General features: G+C 46.7%; 12 non-coding genes across 12 annotated transcripts; all 12 read right to left on the bottom strand.

The window, feature by feature from the left end:
* Positions 1-871: 871 nt before the first annotated feature.
* LOC144801526 (U5 spliceosomal RNA) lies at positions 872-986 on the bottom strand. Its single transcript, XR_013605333.1, has one exon. It is a non-coding gene; the product is annotated as a U5 spliceosomal RNA (small nuclear RNA).
* Positions 987-1,921: 935 nt separating this feature from the next.
* On the bottom strand, positions 1,922-2,036 carry LOC144800126 (U5 spliceosomal RNA). Its single transcript, XR_013604044.1, has one exon. It is a non-coding gene; the product is annotated as a U5 spliceosomal RNA (small nuclear RNA).
* Positions 2,037-2,971: 935 nt separating this feature from the next.
* Positions 2,972-3,086, bottom strand: LOC144800124 (U5 spliceosomal RNA). The gene has a single exon (XR_013604042.1). It is a non-coding gene; the product is annotated as a U5 spliceosomal RNA (small nuclear RNA).
* A 935-nt stretch (positions 3,087-4,021) lies between these two features.
* On the bottom strand, positions 4,022-4,136 carry LOC144800597 (U5 spliceosomal RNA). The gene has a single exon (XR_013604491.1). It is a non-coding gene; the product is annotated as a U5 spliceosomal RNA (small nuclear RNA).
* A 935-nt stretch (positions 4,137-5,071) lies between these two features.
* Positions 5,072-5,188, bottom strand: LOC144801068 (U5 spliceosomal RNA). The gene has a single exon (XR_013604944.1). It is a non-coding gene; the product is annotated as a U5 spliceosomal RNA (small nuclear RNA).
* Positions 5,189-6,123: 935 nt separating this feature from the next.
* LOC144800414 (U5 spliceosomal RNA) lies at positions 6,124-6,238 on the bottom strand. Its single transcript, XR_013604318.1, has one exon. It is a non-coding gene; the product is annotated as a U5 spliceosomal RNA (small nuclear RNA).
* Positions 6,239-7,173: 935 nt separating this feature from the next.
* Positions 7,174-7,288, bottom strand: LOC144801525 (U5 spliceosomal RNA). The gene has a single exon (XR_013605332.1). It is a non-coding gene; the product is annotated as a U5 spliceosomal RNA (small nuclear RNA).
* A 935-nt stretch (positions 7,289-8,223) lies between these two features.
* Positions 8,224-8,338, bottom strand: LOC144800123 (U5 spliceosomal RNA). The gene has a single exon (XR_013604041.1). It is a non-coding gene; the product is annotated as a U5 spliceosomal RNA (small nuclear RNA).
* A 935-nt stretch (positions 8,339-9,273) lies between these two features.
* On the bottom strand, positions 9,274-9,388 carry LOC144800494 (U5 spliceosomal RNA). The gene has a single exon (XR_013604391.1). It is a non-coding gene; the product is annotated as a U5 spliceosomal RNA (small nuclear RNA).
* A 935-nt stretch (positions 9,389-10,323) lies between these two features.
* Positions 10,324-10,438, bottom strand: LOC144800586 (U5 spliceosomal RNA). Its single transcript, XR_013604480.1, has one exon. It is a non-coding gene; the product is annotated as a U5 spliceosomal RNA (small nuclear RNA).
* A 935-nt stretch (positions 10,439-11,373) lies between these two features.
* On the bottom strand, positions 11,374-11,488 carry LOC144800122 (U5 spliceosomal RNA). The gene has a single exon (XR_013604040.1). It is a non-coding gene; the product is annotated as a U5 spliceosomal RNA (small nuclear RNA).
* Positions 11,489-12,423: 935 nt separating this feature from the next.
* Positions 12,424-12,538, bottom strand: LOC144800121 (U5 spliceosomal RNA). Its single transcript, XR_013604039.1, has one exon. It is a non-coding gene; the product is annotated as a U5 spliceosomal RNA (small nuclear RNA).
* Positions 12,539-13,288: the final 750 nt, after the last annotated feature.

Raw genomic sequence — 13,288 nt, 5'->3', positions numbered from 1 at the left:
GGACCTGAGAGGTATTTTTAGGCTCTAAGAAAGAGGACAAGAACCAGGCCAGTGAGGGAAGCAGGCCCAATTTTCAGAGTCTCTGCTCAAAGCACAGAAAATCAAAAAGGTGGACAGTTCCCATGCGTCTGTCTGGGAATATGCAAATTCTTTTCTGTACACACCTCAGCTCATTAGGAGGCGTTGCGGCTGCTGGGCAAGGGGAACGGGAAGCGTGCATCAGGCTTTAGGTGAAGTGGCACTGTAGGACTTTTGTCCCCCAGCGATTTTACGCTTTCCACACCATCCTTCCAATCGTTAGGCTGTGAGCCACCACTGTGCTCTGCACATAGCCATGCACTTTTAGTCCCTTTTTCGCACGTACTTTCATTAAACCTGAATATAGAAGTATATATCTGTCTAGGCTAGAGGCACATGAAACAGGACTGACGTGCCGCTTCAAGTGTACCTGAGAGGAATCTGACTCATGATTGGCCACCCTCTCAGGGCACCGACTCAGGATTGGCCAACCTCTATGGGGCACCTCTAACGGGCACAAATAACGGGCAAGCCCTATGAAAAGCACAGCGTGAGTCTAGGTGCCACCTTGAAAAAGGAGGGTGACGTCTGGCCTCTGACAGCAGGAATATTAAGAGAGGAGAAAACATCCTGCATGCTATCGTGAAATTCCAAGATAGTCACGAAAAGCAATCTCATGCACTGCACAAGCTCTTTCCCATGATGCACCTCTCCTGCACTCTGTCGATGCAAATGAGCAAGCAGAGAGTTCAGGAATAAAACACCTAAGCTCATGTCCCCAAAAAACAGCAGCAGACAACTCGCAGATATATTCACCAATTTCTAATGCTTTTCTTTTAAACACACGATAAACAGCCTCACCTGTGGTAAGGCTTAAAAAAATTGAATAAACTCGTAAATGTTCCTCTCCACGGAAATCTTTAGTAAAAGGCGAAAGATTTTTTCGTTTTGAAGAGAAACCAGAGTAAGTTAGAATATGGCTCACTGGGGGTAAGTGGCACCACATCAAAGACCCCGTCATTGCGAGGGTGAGGACCTGAGAGGTATTTTTAGGCTCTAAGAAAGAGGACAAGAACCAGGCCAGTGAGGGAAGCAGGCCCAATTTTCAGAGTCTCTGCTCAAAGCACAGAAAATCAAAAAGGTGGACAGTTCCCATGCGTCTGTCTGGAAATATGCAAATTCTTTTCTGTACACACCTCAGCTCATTAGGAGGCGTTGCGGCTGCTGGGCAAGGGGAACGGGAAGCGTGCATCAGGCTTTAGGTGAAGTGACACTGTAGGACTTTTGTCCCCCAGCGATTTTACGCATTCCACACCATCCTTCCAATCGATAGGCTGTGAGCCACCACTGTGCTCTGCACATAGCCATGCACTTTAAGTCCCTTTTTCGTACGTACTTTCATTAAACCTGAATATAGAAGTATATATCTGTCTAGGCTAGAGGCACATGAAACAGGACTGGCGTGCCGCTTCAAGTGTACCTGAGAGGAATCTGACTCATGATTGGCCACCCTCTCAGGGCACCGACTCAGGATTGGCCAACCTCTATGGGGCACCTCGAACGGGCACAAATAACGGGCAAGCCCTATGAAAAGCACAGCGTGAGTCTAGGTGCCACCTTGAAAAAGGAGGGTGACGTCTGGCCTCTGACAGCAGGAATATTAAGAGAGGAGAAAACATACTGCCTGCTATCGTGAAATTCCAAGATAGTCACGAAAAGCAATCTCATGCACTGCACAAGCTCTTTCCCATGATGCACCTCTCCTGCACTCTGTCTATGCAAATGAGCAAGCAGAGAGTTCAGGAATAAAACACGTAAGCTCATGTCCCCAAAAAACAGCAGCAGACAACTCGCAGGTATATTCACCAATTTCTAATGCTTTTCTTTTAAACACAAGATAAACAGCCTCACCGGTGGTAAGGCTTAAAAAAATTGAATAAACTCGTAAATGTTCCTCTCCACGGAAATCTTTAGTAAAAGGCGAAAGATTTTTTCGTTTTGAAGAGAAACCAGAGTAAGTTAGAATATGGCTCTCTGGGGGTAAGTGGCACCACATCAAAGACCCCGTCATTGCGAGGGTGAGGACCTGAGAGGTATTTTTAGGCTCTAAGAAAGAGGACAAGAACCAGGCCAGTGAGGGAAGCAGGCCCAATTTTCAGAGTCTCTGCTCAAAGCACAGAAAATCAAAAAGGTGGACAGTTCCCATGCGTCTGTCTGGAAATATGCAAATTCTTTTCTGTACACACCTCAGCTCATTAGGAGGCGTTGCGGCTGCTGGGCAAGGGGAACGGGAAGCGTGCATCAGGCTTTAGGTGAAGTGACACTGTAGGACTTTTGTCCCCCAGCGATTTTACGCTTTCCACACCATCCTTCCAATCGATAGGCTGTGAGCCACCACTGTGCTCTGCACATAGCCATGCACTTTAAGTCCCTTTTTCGTACGTACTTTCATTAAACCTGAATATAGAAGTATATATCTGTCTAGGCTAGAGGCACATGAAACAGGACTGGCGTGCCGCTTCAAGTGTACCTGAGAGGAATCTGACTCAGGATTGGCCACCCTCTCAGGGCACCGACTCAGGATTGGCCAACCTCTATGGGGCACCTCTAACGTGCACAAATAACGGGCAAGCCCTATGAAAAGCACAGCGTGAGTCTAGGTGCCACCTTGAAAAAGGAGGGTGACGTCTGGCCTCTGACAGCAGGAATATTAAGAGAGGAGAAAACATACTGCCTGCTAGCGTGAAATTCCAAGATAGTCACGAAAAGCAATCTCATGCACTGCACAAGCTCTTTCCCATGATGCACCTCTCCTGCACTCTGTCTATGCAAATGAGCAAGCAGAGAGTTCAGGAATAAAACACCTAAGCTCATGTCCCCAAAAAACAGCAGCAGACAACTCGCAGATATATTCACCAATTTCTAATGCTTTTCTTTTAAACACAAGATAAACAGCCTCACCGGTGGTAAGGCTTAAAAAAATTGAATAAACTCGTAAATGTTCCTCTCCACGGAAATCTTTAGTAAAAGGCGAAAGATTTTTTCGTTTTGAAGAGAAACCAGAGTAAGTTAGAATATGGCTCTCTGGGGGTAAGTGGCACCACATCAAAGACCCCGTCATTGCGAGGGTGAGGACCTGAGAGGTATTTTTAGGCTCTAAGAAAGAGGACAAGAACCAGGCCAGTGAGGGAAGCAGGCCCAATTTTCAGAGTCTCTGCTCAAAGCACAGAAAATCAAAAAGGTGGACAGTTCCCATGCATCTGTCTGGAAATATGCAAATTCTTTTCTGTACACACCTCAGCTCATTAGGAGGCGTTGCGGCTGCTGGGCAAGGGGAACGGGAAGCGTGCATCAGGCTTTAGGTGAAGTGACACTGTAGGACTTTTGTCCCCCAGCGATTTTACGCTTTCCACACCATCCTTCCAATCGATAGGCTGTGAGCCACCACTGTGCTCTGCACATAGCCATGCACTTTAAGTCCCTTTTTCGCACGTACTTTCATTAAACCTGAATATAGAAGTATATATCTGTCTAGGCTAGAGGCACATGAAACAGGACTGGCGTGCCGCTTCAAGTGTACCTGAGAGGAATCTGACTCAGGATTGGCCACCCTCTCAGGGCACCGACTCAGGATTGGCCAACCTCTATGGGGCACCTCTAACGTGCACAAATAACGGGCAAGCCCTATGAAAAGCACAGCGTGAGTCTAGGTGCCACCTTGAAAAAGGAGGGTGACGTCTGGCCTCTGACAGCAGGAATATTAAGAGAGGAGAAAACATACTGCCTGCTATCGTGAAATTCCAAGATAGTCACGAAAAGCAATCTCATGCACTGCACAAGCTCTTTCCCATGATGCACCTCTCCTGCACTCTGTCTATGCAAATGAGCAAGCAGAGAGTTCAGGAATAAAACACCTAAGCTCATGTCCCCAAAAAACAGCAGCAGACAACTCGCAGATATATTCACCAATTTCTAATGCTTTTCTTTTAAACACAAGATAAACAGCCTCACCGGTGGTAAGGCTTAAAAAAATTGAATAAACTCATAAATGTTCCTCTCCACGGAAATCTTTAGTAAAAGGCGAAAGATTTTTTCGTTTTGAAGAGAAACCAGAGTAAGTTAGAATATGGCTCTCTGGGGGTAAGTGGCACCACATCAAAGACCCCGTCATTGCGAGGGTGAGGACCTGAGAGGTATTTTTAGGCTCTAAGAAAGAGGACAAGAACCAGGCCAGTGAGGGAAGCAGGCCCAATTTTCAGAGTCTATGCTCAAAGCACAGAAAATCAAAAAGGTGGACAGTTCCCATGCGTCTGCCTGGAAATATGCAAATTCTTTTCTGTACACACCTCAGCTCATTAGGAGGCGTTGCGGCTGCTGGGCAAGGGGAACGGGAAGCGTGCATCAGGCTTTAGGTGAAGTGACACTGTAGGACTTTTGTCCCCCAGCGATTTTACGCTTTCCACACCATCCTTCCAATCGATAGGCTGTGAGCCACCACTGTGATCTGCACATAGCCATGCACTTTAAGTCCCTTTTTCGCACGTACTTTCATTAAACCTGAATATAGAAGTATATATCTGTCTAGGCTAGAGGCACATGAAACAGGACTGGCGTGCCGCTTCAAGTGTACCTGAGAGGAATCTGACTCAGGATTGGCCACCCTCTCAGGGCACCGACTCAGGATTGGCCAACCTCTATGGGGCACCTCTAACGTGCACAAATAACGGGCAAGCCCTATGAAAAGCACAGCGTGAGTCTAGGTGCCACCTTGAAAAAGGAGGGTGACGTCTGGCCTCTGACAGCAGGAATATTAAGAGAGGAGAAAACATACTGCCTGCTATCGTGAAATTCCAAGATAGTCACGAAAAGCAATCTCATGCACTGCACAAGCTCTTTCCCATGATGCACCTCTCCTGCACTCTGTCTATGCAAATGAGCAAGCAGAGAGTTCAGGAATAAAACACCTAAGCTCATGTCCCCAAAAAACAGCAGCAGACAACTCGCAGATATATTCACCAATTTCTAATGCTTTTCTTTTAAACACAAGATAAACAGCCTCACCGGTGGTAAGGCTTAAAAAAATTGAATAAACTCGTAAATGTTCCTCTCCACGGAAATCTTTAGTAAAAGGCGAAAGATTTTTCTCGTTTTGAAGAGAAAACCAAAGTAAGTTAGAATATGGCTCTCTGGGGGTAAGTAGCACCACATCAAAGACCCCGTCATTGCGAGGGTGAGGACCTGAGAGGTATTTTCAAAATCTAAGAAAGAGGACAAGAACCAGGCCGGTGAGGGAAGCAGGCCCAAATTTCAGAGTCTCTGCTCAAAGCACAGAAAATCAAAAAGGTGGACAGTTCCCATGCGTCTGTCTGGGAATATGCAAATTCTTTTCTGTACACACCTCAGCTCATTAGGAGGCGTTGCGGCTGCTGGGCAAGGGGAACGGGAAGCGTGCATCAGGCTTTAGGTGAAGTGGCACTGTAGGACTTTTGTCCCCCAGCGATTTTACGCTTTCCACACCATCCTTCCAATCGTTAGGCTGTGAGCCACCACTGTGCTCTGCACATAGCCATGCACTTTAAGTCCCTTTTTCGCACGTACTTTCATTAAACCTGAATATAGAAGTATATATCTGTCTAGGCTAGAGGCACATGAAACAGGACTGGCGTGCCGCTTCAAGTGTACCTGAGAGGAATCTGACTCAGGATTGGCCACCCTCTCAGGGCACCGACTCAGGATTGGCCAACCTCTATGGGGCACCTCTAACGTGCACAAATAACGGGCAAGCCCTATGAAAAGCACAGCGTGAGTCTAGGTGCCACCTTGAAAAAGGAGGGTGACGTCTGGCCTCTGACAGCAGGAATATTAAGAGAGGAGAAAACATACTGCCTGCTATCGTGAAATTCCAAGATAGTCACGAAAAGCAATCTCATGCACTGCACAAGCTCTTTCCCATGATGCACCTCTCCTGCACTCTGTCGATGCAAATGAGCAAGCAGAGAGTTCAGGAATAAAACACCTAAGCTCATGTCCCCAAAAAACAGCAGCAGACAACTCGCAGATATATTCACCAATTTCTAATGCTTTTCTTTTAAACACAAGATAAACAGCCTCACCTGTGGTAAAGCTTAAAAAAATTGAATAAACTCGTAAATGTTCCTCTCCACGGAAATCTTTAGTAAAAGGCGAAAGATTTTTTCGTTTTGAAGAGAAACCAGAGTAAGTTAGAATATGGCTCTCTGGGGGTAAGTGGCACCACATCAAAGACCCCGTCATTGCGAGGGTGAGGACCTGAGAGGTATTTTTAGGCTCTAAGAAAGAGGACAAGAACCAGGCCAGTGAGGGAAGCAGGCCCAATTTTCAGAGTCTCTGCTCAAAGCACAGAAAATCAAAAAGGTGGACAGTTCCCATGCGTCTGTCTGGGAATATGCAAATTCTTTTCTGTACACACCTCAGCTCATTAGGAGGCGTTGCGGCTGCTGGGCAAGGGGAACGGGAAGCGTGCATCAGGCTTTAGGTGAAGTGGCACTGTAGGACTTTTGTCCCCCAGCGATTTTACGCTTTCCACACCATCCTTCCAATCGTTAGGCTGTGAGCCACCACTGTGCTCTGCACATAGCCATGCACTTTTAGTCCCTTTTTCGCACGTACTTTCATTAAACCTGAATATAGAAGTATATATCTGTCTAGGCTAGAGGCACATGAAACAGGACTGACGTGCCGCTTCAAGTGTACCTGAGAGGAATCTGACTCATGATTGGCCACCCTCTCAGGGCACCGACTCAGGATTGGCCAACCTCTATGGGGCACCTCTAACGGGCACAAATAACGGGCAAGCCCTATGAAAAGCACAGCGTGAGTCTAGGTGCCACCTTGAAAAAGGAGGGTGACGTCTGGCCTCTGACAGCAGGAATATTAAGAGAGGAGAAAACATACTGCCTGCTATCGTGAAATTCCAAGATAGTCACGAAAAGCAATCTCATGCACTGCACAAGCTCTTTCCCATGATGCACCTCTCCTGCACTCTGTCGATGCAAATGAGCAAGCAGAGAGTTCAGGAATAAAACACCTAAGCTCATGTCCCCAAAAAACAGCAGCAGACAACTCGCAGATATATTCACCAATTTCTAATGCTTTTCTTTTAAACACACGATAAACAGCCTCACCTGTGGTAAGGCTTAAAAAAATTGAATAAACTCGTAAATGTTCCTCTCCACGGAAATCTTTAGTAAAAGGCGAAAGATTTTTTCGTTTTGAAGAGAAACCAGAGTAAGTTAGAATATGGCTCACTGGGGGTAAGTGGCACCACATCAAAGACCCCGTCATTGCGAGGGTGAGGACCTGAGAGGTATTTTTAGGCTCTAAGAAAGAGGACAAGAACCAGGCCAGTGAGGGAAGCAGGCCCAATTTTCAGAGTCTCTGCTCAAAGCACAGAAAATCAAAAAGGTGGACAGTTCCCATGCGTCTGTCTGGAAATATGCAAATTCTTTTCTGTACACACCTCAGCTCATTAGGAGGCGTTGCGGCTGCTGGGCAAGGGGAACGGGAAGCGTGCATCAGGCTTTAGGTGAAGTGACACTGTAGGACTTTTGTCCCCCAGCGATTTTACGCATTCCACACCATCCTTCCAATCGATAGGCTGTGAGCCACCACTGTGCTCTGCACATAGCCATGCACTTTAAGTCCCTTTTTCGTACGTACTTTCATTAAACCTGAATATAGAAGTATATATCTGTCTAGGCTAGAGGCACATGAAACAGGACTGGCGTGCCGCTTCAAGTGTACCTGAGAGGAATCTGACTCATGATTGGCCACCCTCTCAGGGCACCGACTCAGGATTGGCCAACCTCTATGGGGCACCTCGAACGGGCACAAATAACGGGCAAGCCCTATGAAAAGCACAGCGTGAGTCTAGGTGCCACCTTGAAAAAGGAGGGTGACGTCTGGCCTCTGACAGCAGGAATATTAAGAGAGGAGAAAACATACTGCCTGCTATCGTGAAATTCCAAGATAGTCACGAAAAGCAATCTCATGCACTGCACAAGCTCTTTCCCATGATGCACCTCTCCTGCACTCTGTCTATGCAAATGAGCAAGCAGAGAGTTCAGGAATAAAACACGTAAGCTCATGTCCCCAAAAAACAGCAGCAGACAACTCGCAGATATATTCACCAATTTCTAATGCTTTTCTTTTAAACACAAGATAAACAGCCTCACCGGTGGTAAGGCTTAAAAAAATTGAATAAACTCGTAAATGTTCCTCTCCACGGAAATCTTTAGTAAAAGGCGAAAGATTTTTTCGTTTTGAAGAGAAACCAGAGTAAGTTAGAATATGGCTCTCTGGGGGTAAGTGGCACCACATCAAAGACCCCGTCATTGCGAGGGTGAGGACCTGAGAGGTATTTTTAGGCTCTAAGAAAGAGGACAAGAACCAGGCCAGTGAGGGAAGCAGGCCCAATTTTCAGAGTCTCTGCTCAAAGCACAGAAAATCAAAAAGGTGGACAGTTCCCATGCGTCTGTCTGGAAATATGCAAATTCTTTTCTGTACACACCTCAGCTCATTAGGAGGCGTTGCGGCTGCTGGGCAAGGGGAACGGGAAGCGTGCATCAGGCTTTAGGTGAAGTGACACTGTAGGACTTTTGTCCCCCAGCGATTTTACGCTTTCCACACCATCCTTCCAATCGATAGGCTGTGAGCCACCACTGTGCTCTGCACATAGCCATGCACTTTAAGTCCCTTTTTCGTACGTACTTTCATTAAACCTGAATATAGAAGTATATATCTGTCTAGGCTAGAGGCACATGAAACAGGACTGGCGTGCCGCTTCAAGTGTACCTGAGAGGAATCTGACTCAGGATTGGCCACCCTCTCAGGGCACCGACTCAGGATTGGCCAACCTCTATGGGGCACCTCTAACGTGCACAAATAACGGGCAAGCCCTATGAAAAGCACAGCGTGAGTCTAGGTGCCACCTTGAAAAAGGAGGGTGACGTCTGGCCTCTGACAGCAGGAATATTAAGAGAGGAGAAAACATACTGCCTGCTAGCGTGAAATTCCAAGATAGTCACGAAAAGCAATCTCATGCACTGCACAAGCTCTTTCCCATGATGCACCTCTCCTGCACTCTGTCTATGCAAATGAGCAAGCAGAGAGTTCAGGAATAAAACACCTAAGCTCATGTCCCCAAAAAACAGCAGCAGACAACTCGCAGATATATTCACCAATTTCTAATGCTTTTCTTTTAAACACAAGATAAACAGCCTTACCGGTGGTAAGGCTTAAAAAAATTGAATAAACTCGTAAATGTTCCTCTCCACGGAAATCTTTAGTAAAAGGCGAAAGATTTTTTCGTTTTGAAGAGAAACCAGAGTAAGTTAGAATATGGCTCTCTGGGGGTAAGTGGCACCACATCAAAGACCCCGTCATTGCGAGGGTGAGGACCTGAGAGGTATTTTTAGGCTCTAAGAAAGAGGACAAGAACCAGGCCAGTGAGGGAAGCAGGCCCAATTTTCAGAGTCTCTGCTCAAAGCACAGAAAATCAAAAAGGTGGACAGTTCCCATGCGTCTGTCTGGAAATATGCAAATTCTTTTCTGTACACACCTCAGCTCATTAGGAGGCGTTGCGGCTGCTGGGCAAGGGGAACGGGAAGCGTGCATCAGGCTTTAGGTGAAGTGACACTGTAGGACTTTTGTCCCCCAGCGATTTTACGCTTTCCACACCATCCTTCCAATCGATAGGCTGTGAGCCACCACTGTGCTCTGCACATAGCCATGCACTTTAAGTCCCTTTTTCGCACGTACTTTCATTAAACCTGAATATAGAAGTATATATCTGTCTAGGCTAGAGGCACATGAAACAGGACTGGCGTGCCGCTTCAAGTGTACCTGAGAGGAATCTGACTCAGGATTGGCCACCCTCTCAGGGCACCGACTCAGGATTGGCCAACCTCTATGGGGCACCTCTAACGTGCACAAATAACGGGCAAGCCCTATGAAAAGCACAGCGTGAGTCTAGGTGCCACCTTGAAAAAGGAGGGTGACGTCTGGCCTCTGACAGCAGGAATATTAAGAGAGGAGAAAACATACTGCCTGCTATCGTGAAATTCCAAGATAGTCACGAAAAGCAATCTCATGCACTGCACAAGCTCTTTCCCATGATGCACCTCTCCTGCACTCTGTCTATGCAAATGAGCAAGCAGAGAGTTCAGGAATAAAACACCTAAGCTCATGTCCCCAAAAAACAGCAGCAGACAACTCGCAGATATATTCACCAATTTCTAATGCTTTTCTTTTAAACACAAGATAAACAGCCTCACCGGTGGTAAGGCTTAAAAAAATTGAATAAACTCATAAATGTTCCTCTCCACGGAAATCTTTAGTAAAAGGCGAAAGATTTTTTCGTTTTGAAGAGAAACCAGAGTAAGTTAGAATATGGCTCTCTGGGGGTAAGTGGCACCACATCAAAGACCCCGTCATTGCGAGGGTGAGGACCTGAGAGGTATTTTTAGGCTCTAAGAAAGAGGACAAGAACCAGGCCAGTGAGGGAAGCAGGCCCAATTTTCAGAGTCTCTGCTCAAAGCACAGAAAATCAAAAAGGTGGACAGTTCCCATGCGTCTGTCTGGAAATATGCAAATTCTTTTCTGTACACACCTCAGCTCATTAGGAGGCGTTGCGGCTGCTGGGCAAGGGGAACGGGAAGCGTGCATCAGGCTTTAGGTGAAGTGACACTGTAGGACTTTTGTCCCCCAGCGATTTTACGCTTTCCACACCATCCTTCCAATCGATAGGCTGTGAGCCACCACTGTGATCTGCACATAGCCATGCACTTTAAGTCCCTTTTTTGCACGTACTTTCATTAAACCTGAATATAGAAGTATATATCTGTCTAGGCTAGAGGCACATGAAACAGGACTGGCGTGCCGCTTCAAGTGTACCTGAGAGGAATCTGACTCAGGATTGGCCACCCTCTCAGGGCACCGACTCAGGATTGGCCAACCTCTATGGGGCACCTCTAACGTGCACAAATAACGGGCAAGCCCTATGAAAAGCACAGCGTGAGTCTAGGTGCCACCTTGAAAAAGGAGGGTGACGTCTGGCCTCTGACAGCAGGAATATTAAGAGAGGAGAAAACATACTGCCTGCTATCGTGAAATTCCAAGATAGTCACGAAAAGCAATCTCATGCACTGCACAAGCTCTTTCCCATGATGCACCTCTCCTGCACTCTGTCTAGGCAAATGAGCAAGCAGAGAGTTCAGGAATAAAACACCTAAGCTCATGTCCCCAAAAAACAGCAGCAGACAACTCGCAGATATATTCACCAATTTCTAATGCTTTTCTTTTAAACACAAGATAAACAGCCTCACCGGTGGTAAGGCTTAAAAAAATTGAATAAACTCGTAAATGTTCCTCTCCACGGAAATCTTTAGTAAAAGGCGAAAGATTTTTTCGTTTTGAAGAGAAACCAGAGTAAGTTAGAATATGGCTCTCTGGGGGTAAGTGGCACCACATCAAAGACCCCGTCATTGCGAGGGTGAGGACCTGAGAGGTATTTTTAGGCTCTAAGAAAGAGGACAAGAACCAGGCCAGTGAGGGAAGCAGGCCCAATTTTCAGAGTCTCTGCTCAAAGCACAGAAAATCAAAAAGGTGGACAGTTCCCATGCGTCTGTCTGGAAATATGCAAATTCTTTTCTGTACACACCTCAGCTCATTAGGAGGCGTTGCGGCTGCTGGGCAAGGGGAACGGGAAGCGTGCATCAGGCTTTAGGTGAAGTGACACTGTAGGACTTTTGTCCCCCAGCGATTTTACGCTTTCCACACCATCCTTCCAATCGATAGGCTGTGAGCCACCACTGTGCTCTGCACATAGCCATGCACTTTAAGTCCCTTTTTCGTACGTACTTTCATTAAACCTGAATATAGAAGTATATATCTGTCTAGGCTAGAGGCACATGAAACAGGACTGGCGTGCCGCTTCAAGTGTACCTGAGAGGAATCTGACTCAGGATTGGCCACCCTCTCAGGGCACCGACTCAGGATTGGCCAACCTCTATGGGGCACCTCTAACGTGCACAAATAACGGGCAAGCCCTATGAAAAGCACAGCGTGAGTCTAGGTGCCACCTTGAAAAAGGAGGGTGACGTCTGGCCTCTGACAGCAGGAATATTAAGAGAGGAGAAAACATACTGCCTGCTAGCGTGAAATTCCAAGATAGTCACGAAAAGCAATCTCATGCACTGCACAAGCTCTTTCCCATGATGCACCTCTCCTGCACTCTGTCTATGCAAATGAGCAAGCAGAGAGTTCAGGAATAAAACACCTAAGCTCATGTCCCCAAAAAACAGCAGCAGACAACTCGCAGATATATTCACCAATTTCTAATGCTTTTCTTTTAAACACAAGATAAACAGCCTCACCGGTGGTAAGGCTTAAAAAAATTGAATAAACTCGTAAATGTTCCTCTCCACGGAAATCTTTAGTAAAAGGCGAAAGATTTTTTCGTTTTGAAGAGAAACCAGAGTAAGTTAGAATATGGCTCTCTGGGGGTAAGTGGCACCACATCAAAGACCCCGTCATTGCGAGGGTGAGGACCTGAGAGGTATTTTTAGGCTCTAAGAAAGAGGACAAGAACCAGGCCAGTGAGGGAAGCAGGCCCAATTTTCAGAGTCTCTGCTCAAAGCACAGAAAATCAAAAAGGTGGACAGTTCCCATGCATCTGTCTGGAAATATGCAAATTCTTTTCTGTACACACCTCAGCTCATTAGGAGGCGTTGCGGCTGCTGGGCAAGGGGAACGGGAAGCGTGCATCAGGCTTTAGGTGAAGTGACACTGTAGGACTTTTGTCCCCCAGCGATTTTACGCTTTCCACACCATCCTTCCAATCGATAGGCTGTGAGCCACCACTGTGCTCTGCACATAGCCATGCACTTTAAGTCCCTTTTTCGCACGTACTTTCATTAAACCTGAATATAGAAGTATATATCTGTCTAGGCTAGAGGCACATGAAACAGGACTGGCGTGCCGCTTCAAGTGTACCTGAGAGGAATCTGACTCAGGATTGGCCACCCTCTCAGGGCACCGACTCAGGATTGGCCAACCTCTATGGGGCACCTCTAACGTGCACAAATAACGGGCAAGCCCTATGAAAAGCACAGCGTGAGTCTAGGTGCCACCTTGAAAAAGGAGGGTGACGTCTGGCCTCTGACAGCAGGAATATTAAGAGAGGAGAAAACATACTGCCTGCTATCGTGAAATTCCAAGATAGTCACGAAAA

The sequence above is a fragment of the Lissotriton helveticus genome, chromosome 12 (assembly GCF_964261635.1).
Source record: "Lissotriton helveticus chromosome 12, aLisHel1.1, whole genome shotgun sequence".
Classification (NCBI taxonomy): Eukaryota; Metazoa; Chordata; class Amphibia; order Caudata; family Salamandridae; genus Lissotriton; species Lissotriton helveticus.
The sequence above is the reverse complement of the archived record's forward strand: the minus strand, read 5'-3'. Positions and strand labels throughout refer to the sequence as shown.